Here is a 14,213-nt window from a genome sequence, read left to right as displayed (position 1 = left end):
CAGTGCTTACTATATAAGTAAATAATAGAAAATGCCCAGTAGGTGCTGTGACGAACGCAGTGCCTGACCCCTGCCCTTCTTACCAACTCTTGACAAAGGACCAGCCAATCTAACACTGTGCTGTCACTTGTGTAACAATGCCACTCTCAGCTGCACCCTGCGCAAAGATTTTCCAGCTCACAATCTATGTGCCAGCAGCCTGAGAGTGATTGTCACTGGGTTAGGTTAATTACACAATTAACCCATAAAACTCCAAACTGCCACCAGATAGTTTTGGGACTATCAACCCTTCACAATGTTAGCAAGAACAAATGTGAACAATAAATGTCTGTAACACACACTGTCACCACAGACAGGTATATTCAGACAATTATTATATACAGTAGCACTCTTCAAGAGACAGAGATTCTTTAGTTTGTGTTAGTAACCGCCTAGCGGGGCCTCTAGCAGTCCACAGGACAGGATTCCCCAGGGTGCGGAGTCTAAGCCCCAGTCTGCTTGTTCACCAGGGCCCCTGATGGTGGGAATGGGCTTGGAGCAGACAGGGACCAGGTCGCGGCCCCTGAGTACACCCGTCCGTGGTAGAGAGATCCGCCAGGGGTATGTGCAGGTAGAGAGCCTGACGTGAAGAGATGGAAGACAGGATCCGAGTGGAATGGATGGATGGCGGAGTAGTAAACGTGGTCAAACGGGCCGGGTCAGTAACAGTGGGCTCAGCGTAGTACAAGGCGGCAGGCAGAAGAATAGTCAGGTCACTCGCTGGGGTCAGTAACAGAAGTTCAGATCAGGTATGGGGATTATCCAGAAGAGAGGTCAAACTAGCCAGGGGGTCAGAGCAGGAGAAGTCAGCGGAGGTCAGGTTCAGGCAAGGTCAGCAACGAATCTCAAATAGCAGGAACACAGGAACACAGGAGCAAAGATCAGACCATACGGCAACTTGTGTCTGTGCAGGGCTGGTTTAAGCAGCCCGCCCCGCACCTGACAGGCACAGCCTAGGTCCTAGTGCCTGGCCAGCACCGTCATAGGTGCTGGGTGCGCCTGGGTCCTAGTGCCCTGCTGCCTGCATGTCTTGACAGACACCTGCGCATGTGCAGACCCATGTGTCGCGATGGTCCCTGACAGTTTGCATTAAAAGCCCTAGAGATAATTTTAACACTTTTCAAAACACGATTTGTTAATGAAAAGGTCAAATGGTGCAATTAAAATATGTACAGAAAGGGATGTTACAAAGACATAAAGAGAGCAATAATGCAACAGAGAAATAAAAAAAAGGAATGAAGACAGAATATTTCCAAAGTCCTTGGTTTTAGCAGAGTCCAATTGTCCAAGCAAAAACGTTGCCTTGGCTCTCAAGTCCGTTAAGATGTACTTTGGTTGATGTTAACGAGAGCTCAATCTTAACAAGTCCTGTCAGTCCCTTTTCTATGATATCAAGGTGGTGTGGACAGAGACCAACTGACCAATAATACGGTTTAAGGGATGGGTGCCAGGAGGTCCCCAAATTTATGACCAAGTCCCAAGTACAGTATTACACTAATATTAATAACCTCCAATATGTGCAGGTGGTATTCTAGTGTCACGTACCTGACCAGAGGCTGCAATAGAGAGAGGGCTCCCCTTACGGCTAAGTGCCCCTGGAGGTGGAAAAAGGAGGTGCAATGCCCAAAGAAGCACGGGTTGCCAGTGGTGTTGCTGCTTGGAAATGCCTGATGAGATGGAACCTGTGGGTGCTCCAGTTGCAGGATGAGTTTCTCCAGAGAACAAGTGGATCCCGGAGGATGGGTAGAGTAGTCAGTAGCCAGAGCCAGGATCAATATGGAACATCAGACAAGGGCAACATCAGGATCAAGCCGGGGTCATACACAGAGTAGCAGCAGACAGAAGCAAGGTCAGGATCAAGCCAGGGTCATACACAGAGCAGCAGCAGATAGGAGCAAGGTCAGCATCAAGCCAGGGTCATACACAGAGTAGCAGCAGACAGGAGCAAGGTCAGGAGCAAGCCAGGGTCATACACAGAGCAGCAGACAGAAACAAGGTCAGGATCAAGCTGGGTCGGTAATGGGTAATCAGCAGTAACCTCAGGAACACAGGAATGGGAGGGGCTGACGATAATCCAGCAATCACTGAGCAGAGCTGCAGTCCTTATAAAGGCCACTGAGTGTCAGCAATTATTGCACCCTGAGTGTGCCTGTGCGTTTTCGTGCACAGGAATGCATGATTACGTGTCGCCCGCCTATGCGCATGCGCACTTCTTTGCGGGAATTGGCGTAGCCATATTGCGCATTGGCGCATTTGCTTGGGTTTCCTTGTCTTTTCCTCTGACATCTAGCAACTAGCAGATTAATATTCAGAATTGTATTTTGAACCCAGGGATACCAAACACAGTGTACCTTTGTCACCCAGGAGGGAAGAGACTGCTTTCTCCTCTTTCTTATGGGCTAACACAGTCATGTATGACCTTTATTTGTTCAGTATGATATTCCCTATTCAAATATATACCTAATATTAATGTGCCCTGTTCCTGTTGAATTCTATGAATTGTATGTAGAATTGTTACATGTGGAATAGACGTTTTATGGCACACCCTGCATTCCTAGAGCCTTAATGGCCATACAGGTCATGTGTGACTGCTTGACTAAGTTATTATTGTTTTACGATAGGGCAGAGGAAAGTGTTTTCCATGGTTCATGGAAACAGACATCCTGCCAGGACTAATTAGCTATTTGCAGCCTGGCCAGGTCTGTGTTTAAATTAGGATAAGAGGTTCTTTTGAAGTTTGTTAAAAGTTACAGCTACATATTCCATATATTTTAGGAGGAGGGAGGGAAGGAAGATCATTGCTCATGAAAAACAAAAATGCTGAGACCTGAACAAGATGACATGTCACGTACAGCTCCATGTCTCTGTTGCGCACAATCATTATAGGTGTAGTCATAAATAACGGGTACAACGGCGAAAGAAGCAGAATAAGGGGTTAAAGGATCCTTTGGAGCTCAATATCCTACATGTGGCCTGAGTGCAGCATGGTGTGGCAGCAGTAAAGAAACCGAGGCCTGGATGCAGAAACGAATATATTGTATTACTTGAAATACAGTCACAACAACCTAGCTGGGAGAATGCCCTATCCGGGAAACTCACAGTCAATCAGCGGATTTTGGTGGGTAACCAATATAGTTCTTTATGATGTTGATATTGTATTTTGAATATAGGGCCCTATATTAGTGACCACAATATTACTATTATATCTCCTGTGTTTAAGCTTGTTGCCTCTATTCTCTGTGCCAACTAGCTGGGTTTATCTTCCTTGAATCTTACCGGATTCCATTGGAGATCTGCCATATAGGACATGCATCTTTCTACGTGTTTTTTTATACTCCTTTTTTATGGGTATGTATAAGTAGCCTATGTTATATGAATGGCCTTTTCGTTTATGTTTCCGTGTGGTGTTTATCCACTTGTGTTTTTGTCTTAGACCACGTCCTTCCTCCTGATGAAGGCTCGTTAAGAGCTGAAACGCGTTGTGGTTTCAAGGTCTCAAAATCCATCTGAAAACTTCTCAACAGATGGCATGCAATTGACTCATCTAAGTAATCATAATCTAGTTCAAAATGGTCTATTATATATGTTTTGTATAATCTGAAATCTTATCTAATAAATGTTGTACTTTTTTTATCTCAATGGTGTTGTTGTTTGGTACCTAGACAGTCCCACCCTTCTTTTCCTTTTTTCCTTAGTACAGTTATTGGGATAGGGTACCATTTTATTACTGATAGTCATAAGCTTGAAAATTCTTATGGATCAGGGAGCAGGTTAAATTATAAACCCATATCCATTGTCTGTTCATCACTGGGCATGTCCACCATATGTAGGTCATGGTGCCCTCAAGGCGGCAACTTCAAAAGCAGGTGTAGGGGTAATTGGGAAAAATTCTTATCAACCATTTTGGGGTATAGTAGCACCTATATAAAACTTAACTGGTATTTTCTAAGATTAGGATTCTAGAGCTTTTAGAAATTACTTGCCATGTTACTTGGCAATCCTCCAAGTCCAGCAGTTGATTAAATTCTGTCTTCCATAGTCTAATGGGTGTCCACTTAGCAGATACAATAGAGGACCACCATCAAAATTGCATAGAGTTTTTCCAAGCCTGGGAGAAATAATGGCCATTTAAGCAGCTGCAATAAATAGAGAAATGGGAAAACGAGGCCTGAAGAAAATTTGATGGAGCCCCAGATCTTGAGTGTAAAGGACCGAATTGGGTTAAGGGACTGCGGGCAATGATGTGGAGGAAGCCATGGAAAAGAGGCTGGATGTGTAGGATGAGAATCAAGAATATCCATATAGACCCACATGGGGAGGGCACATGTGTTGTGGAGATGAGCTATATTACTGGCCAGATAATAATGCAATACATTTGGAACTGCTAGCTCACCTGGCATTCTAGGAGCAAACATAATAGACTTATTAACTCTGGGTCTGAAACAACCCCAAATAAAACTAAAAGTTTTGATTGTTGGATTTGTAATATATATGGGGGGAATAGAGACAGGAAGGACCCAAAACATGTATATCAATTTTGGAAGGTATGTCATTTTAAATTAATATACCTATCAAATTAAGGATATAGAAAAATAGTGACATAAGTCCAATAATGAATTTAGAAATATAGGCTGAAGATTCATGTGATATAGGTTATTGTATGAGGGAGTCAGAATTAGACCTAAATAAGGTAGGGTGGTGGACCAGTGGAAAGGATACGCATTGCAAAGGTTTTTAAGGTCTTTTTGTAATAGCTTTTTGTTAGCAATGTTTTGTGTGACCTTACCCAGTGGGGACTGAGTCTAATGAATTATTATGTTGGTCTCTTTTCATCTGCTCACATCCAATTATTCTGAGTTGACCATATAAAACAATGCAGACTTACAAACCACTAAAACAAAATCTCTTATCAAAGAAATTTGGAGGTTGCCATTGGGGACTTTTTCCTGAAAATGCTAGCTTGGCTCTTAAGTTGGTCCTTTGTATGTGACCCAGTGGCAGCTGCATGCCATTGGTCACAACAGCTTTCTGATGGTGACAATGGCGGAATGTGTCCATGCATAAAATGTTGGCACACACAGGTAAGTCTCCAATGGAAGCACATGTAGCAAGGTGACAACTCAGAACAACAAGACAAGAGCAGACAAAGGCAATGCAATGTCATCCTATAAAAGGAAGTGTCTGAACAAGATACTTCCTTGCAAGATCACCAGATACTATTTTAATGTAGCCCATGTGATTAAAAAAACTAAAAAAATTAAATTACATTAACATGTTAAAGATCATATCATGTTTTTGTGAATAGATTTACAAACAAATCCTTGTTTTTAGTCTTGGTAAGATCCTTAAAGTGAAACTAAATGATATCCTTATTCTCTAAAAATAATACATGCACATTCAATTGTTTCTTCCTGTGTTTTTCTGCCTCCTTGTAACATCCTCTGTAAGCTCCTGAACCTCTTCTTACTTGGATGAACAGTGCTTGTTAGTTGCATTGATGCACACTGCTCTATGCATGGTACAAATTCCAATGTCTATAGACCATAATCCCGAGTCCATTTCAGAACAAGAGAGGGTAGCTACTTTCCTACATACTGTGAATAGAGTAAGGACATTTGAGGCTGCAATCATCCCTAATGGTAACGAGACAATACAATGATACCCTTTAGATAGTGGGACTTTTTATGCAGCATTACATCCATATAGCCATATTAAATATATAAAATATTCTTTAATTGATGAGAAGTAAGATAAAATACATCCTTATGGGTAAAAAAAGCATTTACAGATACAAAGGGAAATAGACAACCATATAATCAACAACGATTTACAGACAATGATACAAAGCATTAGAACCTATAGCAAATGTTTGAAGGCAACACCTGATGTGTTTCCAGATGTACAAATCTCTTCTTCAGGGGTAAGCACATTCATGTTCAAAGTGTTTATTCTGCATATCAGTGAAATGATACTTATCAACCAACTTATAATTGTATGAACAAAAATGACATTTGCTGTTAAAAAATTATATAACTGACCTAGCTTGCTATTTGAAATATATACATGGAGTCGCCAGTGAAAAAACAATTATATAAATTGTGATGCCAGCAGCAAGATTCAAGCCACCAACAAGGTTAGAGCGCCCGCACCACTGGGATTGCCAAAGGTAGGGAGGCAAGAACCAAAAAGCAGCTTAAGGGTACTGTTCAACAAAAGAAGGGGAGGAACAAGCATACAGTAAATCTTTTTATCTGTAACAACAATAGTGTCAGAACATTTGTAATTGACAAAAAATATTCTAAGGGAATTGTATACCCCAAATATGAATGAACTTGCTGAATTCAGTGTATTCCCAGCCTGGATCATGATGGGTTAATAAAGATAGTGGTTGTCAGATGATATACTGGAATTAGTATAAGATAGTAGTGACCCTACATACAATGGGACCATGAAGAATGAATATAGCCACCCTCCAACCAGAAATCAGGTCACAGCAGAAAAAAAAAGAAAAAGGATTGGGGAATTTGGAAGAGGCTGAGAGCAATAGAAGGTACTTTTTTGAGTTGACAATATAAGCTTGAATAGAATTTTTTAGACTAGAGTTTAGTGTTTCTTTAAATGTGGGAAATGCCCACCAGTTTAAGGAGTTTGTTACTTTTTTGCTGATGGTTGAGAAACTCTAAAATAGCTTTTTAATAAATAACTTTTTAAAGAAATATTTGACTAAGATTAGAAAAGAACACTAGATGGTGCTGTATCTACAGCGACAACACCATAGGTCATTGGAAGAAAAGCTGCATTTCTATTCCCTAAAAGCTTTTTTGGCAAATGATAAATGTACTTTGTAGTCAATGAATGCAAGAGGGAATCGCTGTTACATGCTGCAGAGATGATGCCTTTTAAGGATGGAAATGGATTCAGTCCTCTTATGTATGCCATGTACTTCCAAGTCACAATAAACTGCTTATAGATTTTATTGTGAATGGGAATTAATGCACTTAATTCCCTTCCTATTACCAACAAGTTAACCTCATTTAAATCTCTTTTCAAGTTGTGGTTAATATTGTGCACATTCAACTGTAATTACAAATGTTATTTCATTATGGTGAGGGTAGGCATTGATGTGAGTGTGAATTGTGCAATTATAGCAATGAATTGATGCATATTGTAATTGCATGGCAGTAAATGGGGATGTGATGTGGGTGACATGTAGGCACTTGCTGTAATGTGTGATTACATAATATTATAATATTCACTATATTGCCAAAAGTATTGGGACGTCTGCCTTTTCACGCACATGACCTTTAATGGCATCCCAGTCTTAGTCCGTAGGGTTCAATATTGAGTTGGCCCACCCTTTGCAGCTATAACAGCTTCAACTCTTCTGGAAAGGCTGTCTACAAAGTTTAGGAGTGTGTCTATGGGAGTGTTTGACCATTCTTCCAGAAGCACTTTTGTGAGATCAGGCACTGATGTCAGGCGAGAAGGCCTGGCTCACAGTCTCCGCTCTAATTCATCCCAAAGGTGTTCTACCAGGTTGAGGTCAGGACTCTGTGCAGGCCAGCAAGTTCTTCCACCCCAAATTCGCTCATCAATGTCTTTATGGACCTTGCTTTGTGCACTGGTGCGTAGTCATGTTGGAACAGGAAGGGGCCATCCCCAAACATCCCCATTGAATCTGTGTGTGAATCTCATTGCCATGGGTGATGTGACCTGGACAGTGTCAGTGGTTTTATTATGTTGCCGGAGCTGTCTGGAGCTGTGTACAGTCAGCCTGTTTTACGCTATTGGGACACAGCAGCTGTACGAACACAGCCACAATTTGTAGTTTGACAGGTCTGTGGTTGCAGGTATACGTCCTTGAACACAGACAGTGTGCATTTAGGGCCACTCACCCACAGCTGTCAAATTAGGACCTGCCGCTCTGTCCCCGTAGAGTAAGAGATAACTTCAGACTGCGAGCCAGGCCTTCTTGCCAGACATCAGTGCCTGACCTCACAAATGCGCTTCTGGAAGAATGGTCAAACATTCCCATAGACACACTCCTAAACCTTGTGGACAGCCTTCCCAGAAGAGTTGAGGCTGTTATAGCTGCAAAGGGTGGGCCAACTCAATATTAAACCCTACGGTCTAAGATTGGGATGCCATTAAAGTTCAAGTGCGTGTAAAGGCAGGAGTCCCAATACTTTTGGCAACATAGTGCATGTTTAAAAGTAAGGGTCCCAACACTGAACCTTGAGGTACACCACTGATAACATTAGACCATTCAGAGTATGAATCATTATCCACTTCTCTCTGAATATGGTCTTTTAACCAGTTTTCTATCCATTTACAAACTGAATTTTCGAAGCCTGCAGACTTTACCTTACACATTAGCAGTGTGTGGGGAAACTGTGTCAAACGCTTTTGCAAAATCCAAGTATATTATGTCCACAGCCACTCCTTTGTCCAAATTTTTGCTGACCTCCTCACAAAAAGAAATCAGATTTGTTTCACAACTTCTGTCTTTTGTAAATCCATGCTGACTATTGCTTAAAATATTGTTTTCTAGCAAAAAATATTCTCTGTGGTCTTTTATTAAACTCTCAAGTATTTTCCTGACTATACTAAACTAACCAGTCTGCAGCTGCTTGGTAAAGACTTTGATTCCTCTTTAAATATAGACACCACATTGTCCATATGCCGATCCAGTGGTACTATGTCAGTCATTAACCTCCCTGGCGGTATTCCCGAGTGTAGCTTGGGGTGAAATTTCAGTACCAAAAGCGGTATCCCCGAGCTACACTCGGGCTTACCATGCGGTGTTGCTCAGGGATTCCCTGCAGCACTTACCTTGTCCTTCGCTCCCGCGATGTCCCTCCTGCAGCATCCCCAGCCATCTCCTCCAGCCGATGCCGGCATCCGGCTTCCGTGTTCCAGACCCTGTAACGTCGGGACGTACAGGGGCCGGAACCGGCGGCAAATATAAAAATTTTAAAAACTGTCATTTTTTTGTAAACGAATATTACATAGCAAAACATTGCTGTTTCAAAGCATTTCACATACATTTTGTCCCTAGTGCTTTGTCTTGTGCCCTGCCTGCATTTTGACTGTTCATTCTGCCTGGAAACTTAGAAAAGTCCATGGCGTCCAAAAAGCGTCCTTTTAGGTCAAAAGCGGTTTTAGACCGGCTAGAGAACAGCGATAGTAAATTAGAACTACTGGCAGAATTGAGTGATAATGATTAGTGGGGAAATTCGTCATCAGATACTGAAAACGATTTTGCGACTTTGCTCAGCGATGTGCGAACTTGGCGCTATATTTCAAATTTCAGTTGTTTTGGTTTGATTATATTATTGAATTAAATGTATTATTATTATATTATTATTTTTTATGATTTTTTATTAAATTATAATTTATGATTTCGCGTTTCAAGTTTTATCATATCCAGAATGTTTACTAGACTCTTGTTCAGACAGATTTCAGTGAGTTATTCCTAAAAATTACAGACCTACAATAAAAAAACTACATATTTCCATGCAAAATAATGGTACCGCTTTCAGCACCAAAAATCTGAAATAATCATACCGCCAGGGAGGTTAAAGAGACTCTAAAAATTAGAAACAATGGATTTGAAATTTCAGAGCTCAACTCTTTGAGTACATGTGGGTGTAAACCATTTGGTCCAAATGCTTTATTCACCTTTAGTTTGTCTAAATGTTTTTGGACCATATCATTTTTGAGCCATAGTGGCTAATTTTCAATACTATCCCTATTATGGACATAAGTGCCTCTACTCTGCTTTGTATACACAGAACTGAAGAAGGTATTTAAAAATGTTGTCTTCTCTTTGTCCTCAGTCACCAACTCTACATTTTCTTGTAAAGAGCCTACATGCTCAGACCTTACCTTTTTACTATTAATGTGTTTGTTTTTAGCCTTTTAAACTTTTTAATCATGGGAATACATTTTTCAGTGTGTTTACATACAGTTGATTTGAAGAATTCCCATTTCTGTTATGAGTTTTTTAATAACAACATTCCCTCCTAGTGTAAATCTTGGACAGCAGTCCTCAGCCTCGGAACATTTTCTGTCTTAAAATTAAGCATTTTTATCTTTCCAGATGTGCTTGTTGTTTTTAGCTAACATTAAATGAAATCATGTTCTGGTCACTGTTACCCTGATGTTCTTATATATGAACATTAGTAAAAAGCTCTGCAATGTTTGAGATTACCAGATCCAGCAGAGCATCATTCCTAGTCGGGGCATCTATAAACTGCACTATAAAATTGTCTTGTAATAGGTTTATAAATGTAGCTTTTACAGATGTTTGGTGTTTTTTTTTCAGCCTGTAAAAGCACCTTTATGTTAGTCTACTGTATGTGTCCATGCACACATAGGTATTTACATGTGTATTAAACAAGAGCATTCACAGACTCCTGTAATGCATTCCAATGGCCAGAATAAATTAATATTCTGGCCAATGGAATCCTTTAATGCTTACACTCTTGACGTGTCTAAACACACTTAAACAGGTCTAAATGAATGTGCTATTCGCAGCTTTTACCATGTTTTTAAGCAGTTTTTTCCCTGATAGGAGTTCTGCCATTCAGAGGGGGTGAAGGGACGCCCTATGTGCATGAAACCTTACTATTACTGTAAAAGGAACACTATAATGGCAGTGCCATTACTCCAGTCAAATTCAGGGTAGTTAAAATCCTTAATTAATATCACTTTCTCAGCTGCTGCAGCCCTTTCTGTCTGTGCAAGGGCCTCCTCATTAACACTGGGTGACCTGTAACAAACTCCAATGATTAACTTTGAAGTACACACACACTTATGCAGCACCACTCAGAATGCTTCAGGGCCATCACACTCCCTCAGTAAGGTCCTTTTCCACACTTGCTTTGAGATCACTTCTCACATAGAGACAGAGACCACCACCTTTACATTTTACCCTGTCTTTCCAAAAGACAGCATATCCAAGAACATTAGTAGCCCAGTCATGTGAAGAATGAAGCCAAGATTTAGTAATACCAATTAAATCATAGTTCTTCTCATGCCCCAAAGCTTCCAACACTCCTTTTTTGCTTGGCAGACTTTTGGCATTGGTGAAAACTTGAATTCATTGTCACATTTTGCACTTCTTTTTCAGTATTACAAACAGCACTATAAATTCCAATAGTAAAGTCAGATAAGACTACTGGTACATTCTGTTGACCCAGTAATCCAAGATCATAGGTTATGTATGGAGCAGTTGAAATCATTATTGACCATCCTTTCTAGTAACTATAAATACTGTAACTGACAATTCTTAGACTTGGAGGTGGATCGTCTGTGTCTTCTATGGGGCTTACCTAGGGATGCAAGAACCAAAGGAAGTATGATCTCTTGGCACTGGCATTTTGCTAAGGACTCCCCAACTAAGCAAACCCCAGTCTCACTCTGCTGGAGAGCACACACTGTCCTAGCTGGAAGCAGGGACACCCCTAAGGGCTAAAGTCGATACTACACTTGATCTTAGCCAAAAGGCAGAGAAGGTTTATGTAGCTTTTACAGATGTTTGGTGTTTTTTTCAGCCTGTAAAAGCACCTCTATGTTAGTCTACTGTATGTGTCCATGCCCACATAGGTATTTACATGTGTATTAGAACAGGAGAAGTTACAGGCTCCTGTAATGCATTACAATTAATATTCTGGCAAATGGAATGATTTAATGCTGGAGAGCGCACACTGAAGGCAAATCACCAAATTGTCAGGCAGATGCAGGATATTCATGAACAGGCTTGAAGGCAGGCAAATGTAGTTTTATTTATTACAGGTACTTATATAGCGCCATCAATTTATGCAGTGCTTTTTATACATAAATTGTACATTTACATCAGTCCCTAACCCTCAAGGGGAGTGCAATCTAAAGTCCCTAAATTACATTCATACTAGGGCTAATTTAGACAGGATCCAATTAACCTACCAGCATGTCTTTGGAGTGTGGAAGGAAACCAGAGTACCTGGAGGAAACCCACGCAGGAACAGGGTGAACATGCAAACTCCAGACAGGTGGTGCTGTGGTTGGGATTTGAACTGATGACCCTAGTACTGCCAGGTGGACATGCTAACCACTGAGCCACTGTGCTGCCCCGGTTGATACTCACAATCAAGCAGAGTCATTACCAGGAAGTCATTCAGCAGGGTAGAATAAATACAGAATACGGAGTAAATAACAGGGTTAAGGAATGCTAGGTACCTTTGTGTGCAGACATTTCACTTAAGCTAAGCACTTCCTTATATTGCACTTAGGGAATTGTCCACAGGTACAGTATATCTGGGAAGTTCCAAATGAGTACTGTTATCTTAAACTACCAAATAGAGTGTGTCTTTCATGAAAGTATGACAATTTTGTTCATGTACTGCGACTTTGATGTGACTACAGCCTATGGCACTCAAGTAGCATTAAAGTCACATTAAAGTAGTACATGAATCTTTATGTGTCCTAAGTCACATGTTAGGGTTAAGGGCTAGAGTTAAATGTTAGAGTTAGAGTTAGCATTAGAGGTAATTGTTAGGGACAGCGGTAATTATTAGTGTTAGAACATTTCAGCTTTTTTAGTGTTTTTGCATTAGCGTTTAGCGGTGTTTTTCCATGATTAGCAGCATTTTCCTGCATTTTTCACATTTGTGTGTTTCAGCAGGTTTTTTTTACCCCCAAAAAAAAATTTTTGGGGGTAAAAAAAAATCCAAAATCGCCGGTTTGCAGTGTTTTACCACATTTTGCCGCATTTTTCAGTGTTAGAGCATTTTTACAGCTAAAAACTCCTCTAGAAGCCTACTAGTTCTGGGTTTTTGTTTCCAGACAAATAACGTCAAAGCTAAAAAATGTTGATTACAGCCTATGTGTGCATGGGCACATAGGATAACATGCTGGGGAGTTTATTGACTGTAGAAAAAAAACATCAAACGCCAAAAATAGCAGCTGTAAAAATGTCAAGTGTGCATGAGAGCTAAAAATGCTTGTAAAAGTTGAAGAACGCTGATAAAAGCTGAAAAAAACGCCAATAAAAGCTGAGAAACACTAAAAAACGCAGCTATCCGGTTTCTATGTACGTTTTAGAGACTGAAGATTTTGTGAGAGTATAACTGCTAAAAACTGTATAACTGAAAAAAGCAAATGCAAAAAAGCTTAAAAATGCAAAAACAAAACCTCACGCTTTTATTGCAGCATTCTACAGCTAATGTTACTGGTGTTTTTTATAACATCCAGTGTACACAAGGCCTTAGGCTCCATGCACACTGTTTTGATAACGCTGGTAACATTAGCTGTGTAAAGTCACGTTAAAAACATGAATAAGTCCAGAAGTGACGAAACGCGCCAGTTGGCTAAGCGATAACCGGAAGTGACATACTTTGGAACCGGAAGTGACACGGGACTGTCCAAGAGCGAGGACCGGCAGTGGTGAGAGCGTTGTACGGCCTTCCCTTTCTGATACTACCGATACATGGAGGTTCATATATCTTTGGGCTTATTTTAAACTATGTTATTGTAAGTGAGATTCTCTGGGCAGTGATTAAATGGTTTTAAATGGTACTGCACCATATTGGGTCTATATCTTTTTTCTTTTATGTGATGTCTGTGGAGAGTCATTATCAGAGGCAATAATATTGGAGCATTTGAACCAGTCTTGGGAGGAATCAATTTATGATATAAGAGAACACCCTTTTCTGAAAGAATATAAATATACACAACAATGCATTTGCCAACCATGAGAGTGGGAGGCAAATAAATTTGGTGAGTGCACGCCTGAAGGGGGAGCAGGGTACTTTGAAGATATTTAAGCAGTCACGTGGTGTTTTTTCTTTGGCAGTTACAATTCAGTTCACATGGTGATTACAAAGGACTTTTGATTTATGGACTTTCTTTGATTATCACTTTATTGTTTACAGAGCGCTGCACATATGTTTTGTTATTACAGAATATAAAACTATTGCATGTATCGGTCACAGCTTCAAAAACAGTGTACTTCAAGTTATGAACATCTTAAGGACAGGTCCTAATTAACATGTAAGTAATAAAGTAAGAATCACTGAATCCAGAATCCTTTTACACTGCTTAGTGGCGTATCTCCAACTTTACAGTATATCACCGCAAATTTAATCCGAAATCATTTCAGCCACCAGCCACAAAAATTAGGCTCAGGGGCC

This window comes from Staurois parvus, unplaced genomic scaffold, assembly GCF_062004578.1.
Source record: "Staurois parvus isolate SC_StPar_1 unplaced genomic scaffold, SC_StPar_1.0 ptg000099l, whole genome shotgun sequence".
Taxonomy (NCBI): domain Eukaryota; kingdom Metazoa; phylum Chordata; class Amphibia; order Anura; family Ranidae; genus Staurois; species Staurois parvus.
Note: the sequence above shows the minus strand (reverse complement) of the source record.